The 10,476-nt window shown below is 33.7% G+C and overlaps 1 long non-coding RNA gene across 1 annotated transcript; it reads right to left on the bottom strand.

The window, feature by feature from the left end:
- Positions 1-1,528: 1,528 nt before the first annotated feature.
- LOC147643084 (uncharacterized) lies at positions 1,529-5,798 on the bottom strand. Its single transcript, XR_015272545.1, has 2 exons — positions 5,610-5,798; positions 1,529-3,205 (listed from the first exon to the last, which is right to left on the bottom strand). It is a non-coding gene; the product is annotated as an uncharacterized LOC147643084 (long non-coding RNA).
- Positions 5,799-10,476: the final 4,678 nt, after the last annotated feature.

Genomic DNA, 10,476 nt, shown 5'->3' with positions numbered 1-10,476 from the left:
TAACTGACGTTAAGTTAAACTGGAACTTAGTGCCAACATAAAAAAAAAATAAAGTCCCTAATTCAACACAGACACCTTCAAGCCAAAAAAAAAAAAACAGAAACCAAAAGACGACATTAGAAGGAACGACGATCGCAGCAACAACAACTGCGTCAGCGACAATAACAGCAACAACAAATATAGCAGCAACTTCAAGAATAGCAGCAACAGCAACAACTGCTGAAGTCAATTCAAAAATAATTTTTTTTATTTTTTTTTTGACATATACATATACTTACGCACATACATATATTAAAAAAAAAATTAATTATAAGAAAACGCAAAGGCTGGAAATAATAATATTATAAACCCTTTCAAACAGATTTTGCAAGTTGCTATATTGATTAAAATGTTGTCCGAAAAAACGATTGAGTTGAAAGTTAGAAAGTTGGAAGCAAAACCAACGATAAATTCCAACGAATTCGCAAAGCTAGAGGAGTTTAGGAAAATTTTCGTTTCTAATCATACAAATTTATTGAAGATTGGCGTTGTCGATCACGAGTATTTTAACTCAAAACAGTATGATTTAATTATGATGGTTTTGGCGCAACTAAAAATTAAATATGAAAAGGCGATAGGTAATCCCATTGAGCAAATAATGCCCAATAAAAACCCTGAGAAAATGGGTAGTTCAGGGGAAGATTTAAATTCTGCCGTTCAGCAAAAAATAGTCGCCAATGAAAACCCTGAAAATATGGGTAGTTTGAAGACACAAGTAAATTCTAAAAATACGAAAGACAGCGCACATAAAATAGAGCTGTCATTCCAAAATATTGTTGGGCAACTAAGATGTTATTTAGAGGAAACATCGAAACTTATAGACAGAAGCCCAGATATACTTAATATAAGGAAAAATAAAATAGAATTCCTTTGGAATAAGGTGGTTAACATAGTCGTGCAAGTTAATACCTATTTCGAAAGTTCGGTATTCGATGAAGAAATAAGCGAACTGGAATTCGATAAACAAAATATTTTAACAGCCATCAATAGTCGACTCACCGGTATAAATAATATTTCTGAAGTCTCGACGGTGGTTAAGGTAGCGGATTTACCAATCCTCCCAAAAATTCAAATTCCCACCTTCTTTGGGGATTCCAAAGAATGGGATTTGTTTAATGAGCTCTTCACAGAACTCATTCATACAAGAGAGGATCTCAGTCCTTCTCTTAAATTCAATTATTTAAAGGCAGCCTTAAAAGGAGAAGCCAGGAATGTAGTTACTCATTTATTGCTAGGATCTGGAGAAAATTATCAAGCCACTTGGGATTTCTTGACCAAGCGGTATGAGAATAAAAGAAAAATTTTCTCAGACCACATGAATAGGCTTATGGATATGCCAAGTTTAAATTTGGAATCGGATAAGCAAATTAAAAGATTCATTGACACGATTAATGAATCTATATAGTGAAGTGTTTTAATATTGTGAGTCGAACTAATGTCCCGTCAGTTGACTAAGGACAACGCTAAGTTGAATTAAAACAAACGAATATTCCGCTTCACGTCTTTATTCAATTGATCTCAGCTTAAGACTAAATTATTGTGACAAAAATCTTACTTCTACTGCCCTTTGTTTACAAGAGTTGGGGAGCGAGATCGCCCGTTTGGGATATTGATTGAAGAATTATTTATGTTATTGAGAAGGAGCATTGCTTGCTCCGGATGTGGATTGTTTACATTGGTTCAGCGTGGGATCGCCTACGCTGCAGATTCATATTTCTTGGAACATAGCTGAATTTGTGAATATGTCACTTCCCTCCCCTTAAAAGGGTTGCCTATGATTGGGTTGGCATTTCAGGGTACAATGCAGGCAACTGATTTTGTGCCGGTTCTATTTCTTGTTGTGGTTCTTGATTATTTTTTGCTTGTTTTCTAAATTTTGTATATAAAAAGGTAAGTGGATTTTGTGTATACAATTTTGATAGGACAACAAAAATAATAAGAACGATAACAACTAATATTATAATTACGTAAAGTGTGGTATTATTTTCTGAAATTAGTTTTAAAACGTCATTATGTTCTACTATTTTTATCTTAGTAACATTAATCGGTGAATACAATGCTGTTAAATCAAATTCTGGACTTAACGAATTTTCGCTTAAAATAACATTTCCAATTTTAACTCTACATTGTTTTATTCTAATAATTTTGCTTCCATTTATTTTAATATCGCCATTTAATTCTTGACAATTTTGTTCGATTGTAGTTTCAGTTAGATTCCATGTAAGTATAATATTTGGTTCTACATATTGAATCATTTCTTTTGTAGGAGTTGGTATAAAATTACAAATTGGATTTTTACGCTTAATTATATTTTTAATGCATTCATTATTAACTTCTTTATTGTCTTGATTATAAATTTTATTCTTATCTTCAAAATATGATTGTTGATCTGAATAGTCTAACTGATATCCATTATGGTCGGGATAAGGAATTATTTTAATGGTGTTAATGGTTTTGTGGTTAATAGGGATGTGTGAAATAAGTAACAATTCGTTATTTTTGTAGTCAATCCACGTAGATGTTTTGATTAAAAGTATATTTTGGCTGTTAATGCGTTCTAGTTTGTCGTAATTGAGTAACTTTGGGTTAAAAAGTCCAAGACGTGAAAGTTGCATGCCCATTTCGATGTCTTCAATGTACTCAATAAATTGCATGAGTTCATAAACAAGTGTGTCAATACTATTGCGGTTATTTTGGTAGTTAGTAAGTTTCTCTAGTCCTTCATTCACAAACTTTATGACATCATTTAATTTATGAAGTTGAATTGAATTTTCTGCAATTATGTCAATTTTTTTGTTAATGTTTACCCTATCATTTTCATCAAGTGTGCCAAAAAGAAATTTAAAAGATGAACCTATTATGTCAAATAGTCCACGTTTCTGCCTATTTTGCTGATGAATAGTTATACCATTTAATTCTTTTAGTAGTTTATTGTATAAATATTTCATTCTGGGCGAGTCTTTAATTTTGTTACCAAAAGATTCAGTGATAATATTGATTTCTGTTAGATTAATTCTTAAACAGTGATGTTCATATACTACCGGTATTTGAATTGGAACGCTTGAGAAGAGTAAATAGCCAAGATCGGAATCTGTGTTGGTTATTTGAATTTGTTGAGTGTGGCCCGTGGTGAATAAGAGAAATAACATCATCGTACAGAAGATTCCTGTGGAAGTTTAACGGCATTAGTTTTCTTTTGTTTCTTAAATTGTGTTTTGTAGTATTGGGTTTCCCTATTTCGATTGGTAATTTTGTAATGGTCTTCGTCTATTTTTTCTACATTTTTATTTGCTTTAAATGGATTTTCTAATTTTCCCTTTTGAAGTGGACCTTTTCTGTATCTAGTGTCAATGTTAAATTCCTGTCGATCTTCATTTATTTTATCTATTTTCCTTTCTTTAATATTTTGAGTGTTTAATATTGGATGTCCAGCGTATAAGAATATTTGAGCAGGTGTTTGTCCAGTGGTGTCATGTTTTATTTTATGATTGTATGTGTAAAGAATTGTCTCTATCTTGCTTAATTTTACTTCTTCATCATCGGATGAGTTGATTATTCGGATTTTTTCATTTATTGTCTTATGTAGTCTTTCGACGTCTGCTACACCGGTTTTTGCCGTGTTAAGTTGTAATTCAATTCCTTCTGCTTCAAGCCATCGCTTTAGAGTCAAGCTGGTGAAAGCTCCGTCTCTGTCTGCTTTTAGTAATTTGGGTTTACCTAACTGATTTAAAATGCGCATTAGTGCGTTCCTGCATTCTATCCAATCCTTTGATTTAATATGTTCAAGTGTAGCGAATTTTGAATAAATGTCAATGCAACTGATGTAATGTTTTCCCTCAGATGAATAAATATCTACCACAAATTTGTCTCGACAATGTTCAGGGTTGGGTGTGATTTTAAGAGGCATTTTGGTATTTCTGTGTTCTGTTTTAGCCAAATTGCATATGTTGCATTCATTTATTATATTCTGAATTAATAGTTGGCTATTTGGAAAAAAGTGATTTTCTTTAAATAATTTAGTCATTTTCTGTATACCTGGATGTAAAAGTTTTTCATGTGATTGAAGTATAATTTCTTTGAATTCGGCGTATGAACAAACATTCTTTAATAAGTGGAGGCTGCGAATTACTTTAGTGTAAGTGGTATTAATAATTTCTCTGTGTGCTCTTTGAATGATTTCAAAATCTACATCGCTTTCAATATGAATAGTAATGTTTCTATGAATAAAATGATCAAGTAAAATTTGTTTGGCTTTGTCGAGTGTCATTACATTATATTGAATTGTTGTAATGGAGTTACCGAATATTGTTGAATGCTCTACTTTATTGTTATCGGATTTAATGAAAATTATTTGTTTTTTGAAATAGTTTATTGGTTCTATTGGCTTTTGGATATAAAAATTTTGGTTCTTTTCTGACTTTGAAGTTATTAATTTATATGTTTTATCAAAAAGGGTAACTGTACTATTTTTGTAATTTATAATTGATTGTGCATTTTTCAACAATTTTCTGCCAATTAGTATATCATAATTATTAGAAAAATTGTGTACATAAAATGGTTCAGTTGTTTTAAAAATACTATTGCTGGGTAACATAATTAAATTATTCAATGTAATGGGGCCATTTGATGTCAAAACTTCGCATATAGTATTTTGAATAGGAAGGCAAAATATATTTTTATTTATCATATTTATTGTGGATCCTGTGTCTATAAGGCAATTGTATGTGCAACCTTTGTATGCTATTTCTATGTATTGGTGTTGTCCGGGGCTGTTAACCGAAAATTTTCGTTTGGTTCTGAGCTATTTAGATTTTGTTCATCTTTATTTTGGGTGTATTGGACCTGTTGTTGCTGTTGTTGTTCATTAGTCAACCTATGGTATTGATTGTGGTCATAATACTGTTGTTCATAATAATTAGGTTGTATTTCTTCGTATTCGTGTTCGTGTGCGTCTTGAAATCTTAATTCGTCAATAGACATTTTGGTTTGTTCACTGTCCGATGGTCTTAGTCGTTTGGTAACCGGAAAGTTAGTATTTTTAGATGTAGAGGGTTGTTGTTGAGGGTATGTATTTCCTTTAAAATGTGCTGTTTGAGGATTTTGAATTTTATTTGAATATTGTGGAAAAGGATTTTTGTGAGTAAATGGTTGTGTGTTCATGTATTGGTTGGGTCCGAAATGATTTGGCCACATAGTTTGGTTGTTAGGTATTTGTTGTGTATAGGTGGGTCTAAACGATTGTGTGTATTGATTAAAATTAGGTTGGAATGGTTGAGAATATTGTGGGTAACTTGGTCGATATTGGGTTTGTGTATTTGTATTGAATTTGTGTGGTTTAGAATTTTGATTAGGGTTTGAGTTTTTATTACGATTTTCTGGAATTTTATTTAATTCAAAATTAACATGTTCTTCATATATTCCCTCATTTTGTGCGATAGTGATTAATGATCTTAAGTCTTCAATGTTATGATGAGCCAAAATAGTGAATAATTGTATTGGTAATTTTCTGATCAATATTTTAATGGAATCTTTAATCGCCTGAAGATAAATAAGAAAGTCTGGCTGGTTACCTTCTAGATGCAATTTCGAAATTAGTATTTGACGTCGTCTTTCTGCTTCTTCGCAGAATGCTCTCAGATTTCCCTTGTAAGGTGTCTCCCTGAAGTTCTCCAGTAGTTTGTAGTTCGGTGTTTGGGGTTTAAATTCTGCAACTAGTCTCGATCTAAGGGTAGGCCAATCTTCAATGTTCGGAAGGCCCAATGATCGCGTTACGTGTCCGTCCAAGTTTCTTTCGATGGCTCCAAGAAGAATCCTCTGTTGTCGCACATCATTAGTTTGGTAGAGTGAAATTACATAGTCCACTCTGCTGACGAAAGTGTAGAGAGTTTCTGGATCACCCTTAAAAGGCATGATGTCTTTTAGTTGCCGACGAGCTTCAGCAAGGTTGTTGTCGCTTAGTGCAACGATTTGGGGTGCGGCGATAACTGGTTGTGCCATTGTTACAGTAAATTTGTTGTTATAGTAAAATAACAATTTATTTTAGTTTATTTTTGATTTCACTTTTTAAAGTTGAAGTGTTTGTTTAAATTAATTTTCTTAAAATTTATTTGTTGTTATTAACTTTTAGGTGCCGTTGGACTTATTGTGTTTTTGTTTTGTTTTGTTCTTCCACTTTTTGTTGGACAACCGAATTGGAATTATAATCCAAGTTGAAGTGTTTTAAAACGTTTTGCGTAATTATTGTTCGAGAACTGAATTATAAAATTTAATTTATTTTTCACTCGAGGTTCTTTTTTTCGGATACTTTTTGTATCCTACCGACTGCGCCAGTGAAGTGTTTTAATATTGTGAGTCGAACTAATGTCCCGTCAGTTGACTAAGGACAACGCTAAGTTGAATTAAAACAACGAATATTCCGCTTCACGTCTTTATTCAATTGATCTCAGCTTAAGACTAAATTATTGTGACAAAAATCTTACTTCTACTGCCCTTTGTTTACAAGAGTTGGGGAGCGAGATCGCCCGTTTGGGATATTGATTGAAGAATTATTTATGTTATTGAGAAGGAGCATTGCTTGCTCCGGATGTGGATTGTTTACATTGGTTCAGCGTGGGATCGCCTACGCTGCAGATTCATATTTCTTGGAACATAGCTGAATTTGTGAATATGTCACTATATATATTATAAAGTTAAAGGCACACTTATCCGAAGAAGTTGATGCCGTTTTTGCGCACATTATTCTTCGAAAATTTAACAAGGAGTCAATTAATCTCTACGAAAGCCATGTCAAAAAGACAAAAGAAATCCAATCACTGTCTGATGTCATGGAATTTTTAGAACAAAGGCTCAATTCAATATCTTCATTTTCACAGGAAAACAAACCTGTTAAGAAAATTTTAACAAATATTACTTCTCACAATAATTATAGTGAAAATTGTGCGTGTTACAAGTTACCGGGGCATTATTTAATTCAATGCCATAAATTTAAAGTGATGAGCCCAGCAGAAAGGCCTGACTGGGCAAGAAAAAATCGTGTTTGCCTAAGATGTCTTAGGCATTCATTTGATAAAAAATGTACAAGCGAGCAACTTTGCTTGACTTGTAACAAGCCCCACCATACATTACTTCACTTTACAGGGCATAAACAAGAAAAAGTGAATACCTGTAGGACAACAGAGCAAGCGTTATTAGCCACTGCCCTGGTCCAAGTAAAGTCACGGAATGGGGGGTTTGAAAAATTAAGAGCTTTGATAGACAGTGGGTCTCAAAGTACCATAATTTCAGAGGAAGCTTCACAAATTCTCCAATTACCGAAAATTAAAAAATACACAGAAATTAGTGGGGTTTCCACAAGTAAAACATGCATTTCAAGGCATACAGTAAATTTACAAATCAAAACACAAAAAGAGGATAAAAATAATTTGAAGGTAGATGCGATAGTCCTACCAAAATTAATGAAGGCACTGCCAGGTCAAATGATTAACATTGACACGGCAAAGTGGGATAAATACCGGCTTGCTGATCCCGAATTCAACAAGCCAGGTAGGGTGGACCTAATAATAGGAGCAGATCTATATGCACACATATTTAAAAATGGAATAAAAAAAATAGATGGACTCCTAGGTCAAAATACTGCATTTGGATGGATAGTGTCGGGCTGCACAAAATCGAAAGGCGATAGCACGATAGTTGCAACCATGATTGAGTGCAAAGATAAATTTATTAGATGTAGAACTGACGAAATTTTAAAATTAAAGGATACAGCATGGAATCATGTAAGATCTGAGGATAACCCAGCAGACATTGTCTCCAGAGGCATCCGTGCTACAAAATTAAAAGATTGTTCGCTGGGGTGGAATGGGCCCGAATGGCTCTCAACACCAGAGGACAACTGGCCCAAGTTCCAAATAGGTAAAGAAGTACGAGTAAATATTGTAATAGTAAAATCCGAAGACACCATTTCGAAATTGCTGGATAAATAGTTGGCAAAAGTTAGAACGAGTTGTAGCTTGGGTGTTGCGATTTATCCCTATGAAAGTCAAGAAGGCTTCATACCCACATTTGCTGACAGCAAAAGAATTTAAAATGGCTCGAATAGTAATTATTAAAAAACAGCAGGAACGACAGTTTATGACCGAAATATTATGTTTGCGAGCTGACAAGGAAATAGAGCAGAAAAGTATGATTCTAGGGCTGAATCCATTTTTAGACGAAGATGGTATCATTAGGGTCGGTGGTAGGCTACAAAGTAGCAAATTGCGATTTGATGTCAAGCACCCGATCATATTAGATAAATGCCACATGACAAGATTAATAATTGAAAAAGCACATAAGGAATCTTTGCATGGTGGGATTAATTTAATGAGAAGCCAAATCCAAAGGAAGTATTGGATATTTAGATTCAGGGATTCTCTAAAGAAAGTATTGAGACGATATTGACGATATTGACGAAATCGGCAATGTACAAGCAAACAAATAATGGGTAATCTGCCCAAGTACAGGGTAAATGTAGCATACCCTTTTCTAAATACGGGTATAGATTATGCAGGGCCATATCACCTAAAATGCTCAAAAAATCGGGGTCAAAAAACTTTTAAAGGCTATATTTCAGTGTTCGTATGTATGGCTACGAAAGCGATTCATTTAGAAGTTGTAAGTGATTCAACTTCTGATGTATTCCTAGCAGCATTACAAAGATTTATAGCGAGAAGAGGGAAATGTTCCAATATATATTCGGATAATGGTACTCATTTTGTAGGAGCTGCACGGAAGTTAAACAAAGAATTAATAAAAGCCATAAAACATAACTCCAGAGTAGCTGCAGAAAAGGAAACCGAAAAAATTCAGTGGCATTTTATTCCGCCGGCAGGACCTCACTTTGGAGGTATATGGGAAGCAGGTGTTAAATCCGTTAAATATCATTTAAAAAGAGTAATTGGAGATAGTATATTGACATACGAAGAGATGTCAACCCTTTTATGCCAAATCGAAGCAGTACTTAATTCTAGGCCGCTATATATAACAGGAGAAGACATGGATGATAATGAAGTACTAACCCCCGGGCATTTCTTAATAGGCCGACCTACATTGGATATAGTTGAGACAGTTTTAGAAAATGAAAAAATTTCAAGCTTAGATAGGTGGAGGTTAATTCGAAAAATGAAAAGAGATTTTTGGGTCAAATGGAAAGAGGATTATTTATATACATTACAGCAACGATATAAATGGAAAAAAGGTAATCAAAATATAGAAAAAGGGCAGATAGTGCTTTTAAAAGATGAAAACTGTCACCCGGCCAGATGGCCAATGGCAAAAGTGGAAGAAATTCATAAAGGCAGTGACGATAAAGTTAGGGTTGTCAAAGTGAAAACCTCAGAAGCATCATTGACGAGGCCGATTAAAAAGATTTGTCCCTTAATTGGTGTACAACAGGCTGAGGTTGCAACCACAACTCCCATCGTAAGCCATAAAAAAAGAGTTTCTCCTAGGTTATCTAAGCTAAGTAGCATAATGATATTGACATTGATTGCTTTGGTTTGCCAGGTATCCAGTGTGTCAGCTATAAAACTCAAAAAGAATGTGTTTGATGTACAAAAAATAAATAGTACTGCGGCTATATATTTAGATCCACTAGGAGATGTAGAAATTGTAAGTACATCTTGGAATTTAGTAATTTATTATAACATGGATGCATATTTCAGGATGATTTCAAAAGGAAAGGCTCTAATAAAGGAAATGAGAAAAGTTTGTGACAAACTTCATAGCTTTGAAGATCAATGCCATAATATGCAAAATCAGTTCTTAGAACTAGAAGAGAATAATAAATGATTCATGATGCAACCAAGATCTAGAACAAAGCGTGCTCCTTTCGAGTTTATAGGTTCATTGTATCACATTTTATTTGGTATAATGGATGAAGATGACAGGGAACAATTAGAAGAAAATATGAAGAACTTATTAGACAATCAGAGAAACATAGATAAATTAGTTCAAAGGCAAACTTCAGTGGTCGATTCAACTACTAATTTATTAAAAAGAACAACCGAGGACGTTAACACCAATTTTAGGAGTATGCAAGTTAGAATTGAAAACATGACAGAAGTCCTTAAGGAAAATTACTATGTGTACAAAGAATCGATAAAATTCTTTATGGTAACCAAACAGCTTCAATCCTTGATTGAAGAAGGTGAAAATCATTAAAGCATAATTGTCCATAAGCAATGTAATATGTAAATCTTATGTTAGTTTTGCCTGCCTTTGGCAGAATGTTCAGAAAGAACACACATTTGTATATCAGAGAGATAAGAGCTTGTCTATGTATAGGCAAGAGAAATGTAGCTACACCAAAGTGTTGCGTCTGGCCTGCAGATGTCCTGCACTCTAGCACAAGTGTGCATACGTAACTTAACTAGGTACCTAGAACACTTGGTGGGTTAT

Source organism: Drosophila serrata, unplaced genomic scaffold (genome assembly GCF_035046125.1).
Source record: "Drosophila serrata isolate PLE 108 unplaced genomic scaffold, ASM3504612v1 contig_293, whole genome shotgun sequence".
Lineage (NCBI taxonomy): Eukaryota > Metazoa > Arthropoda > Insecta > Diptera > Drosophilidae > Drosophila > Drosophila serrata.
The sequence above is the reverse complement of the archived record's forward strand: the minus strand, read 5'-3'. Positions and strand labels throughout refer to the sequence as shown.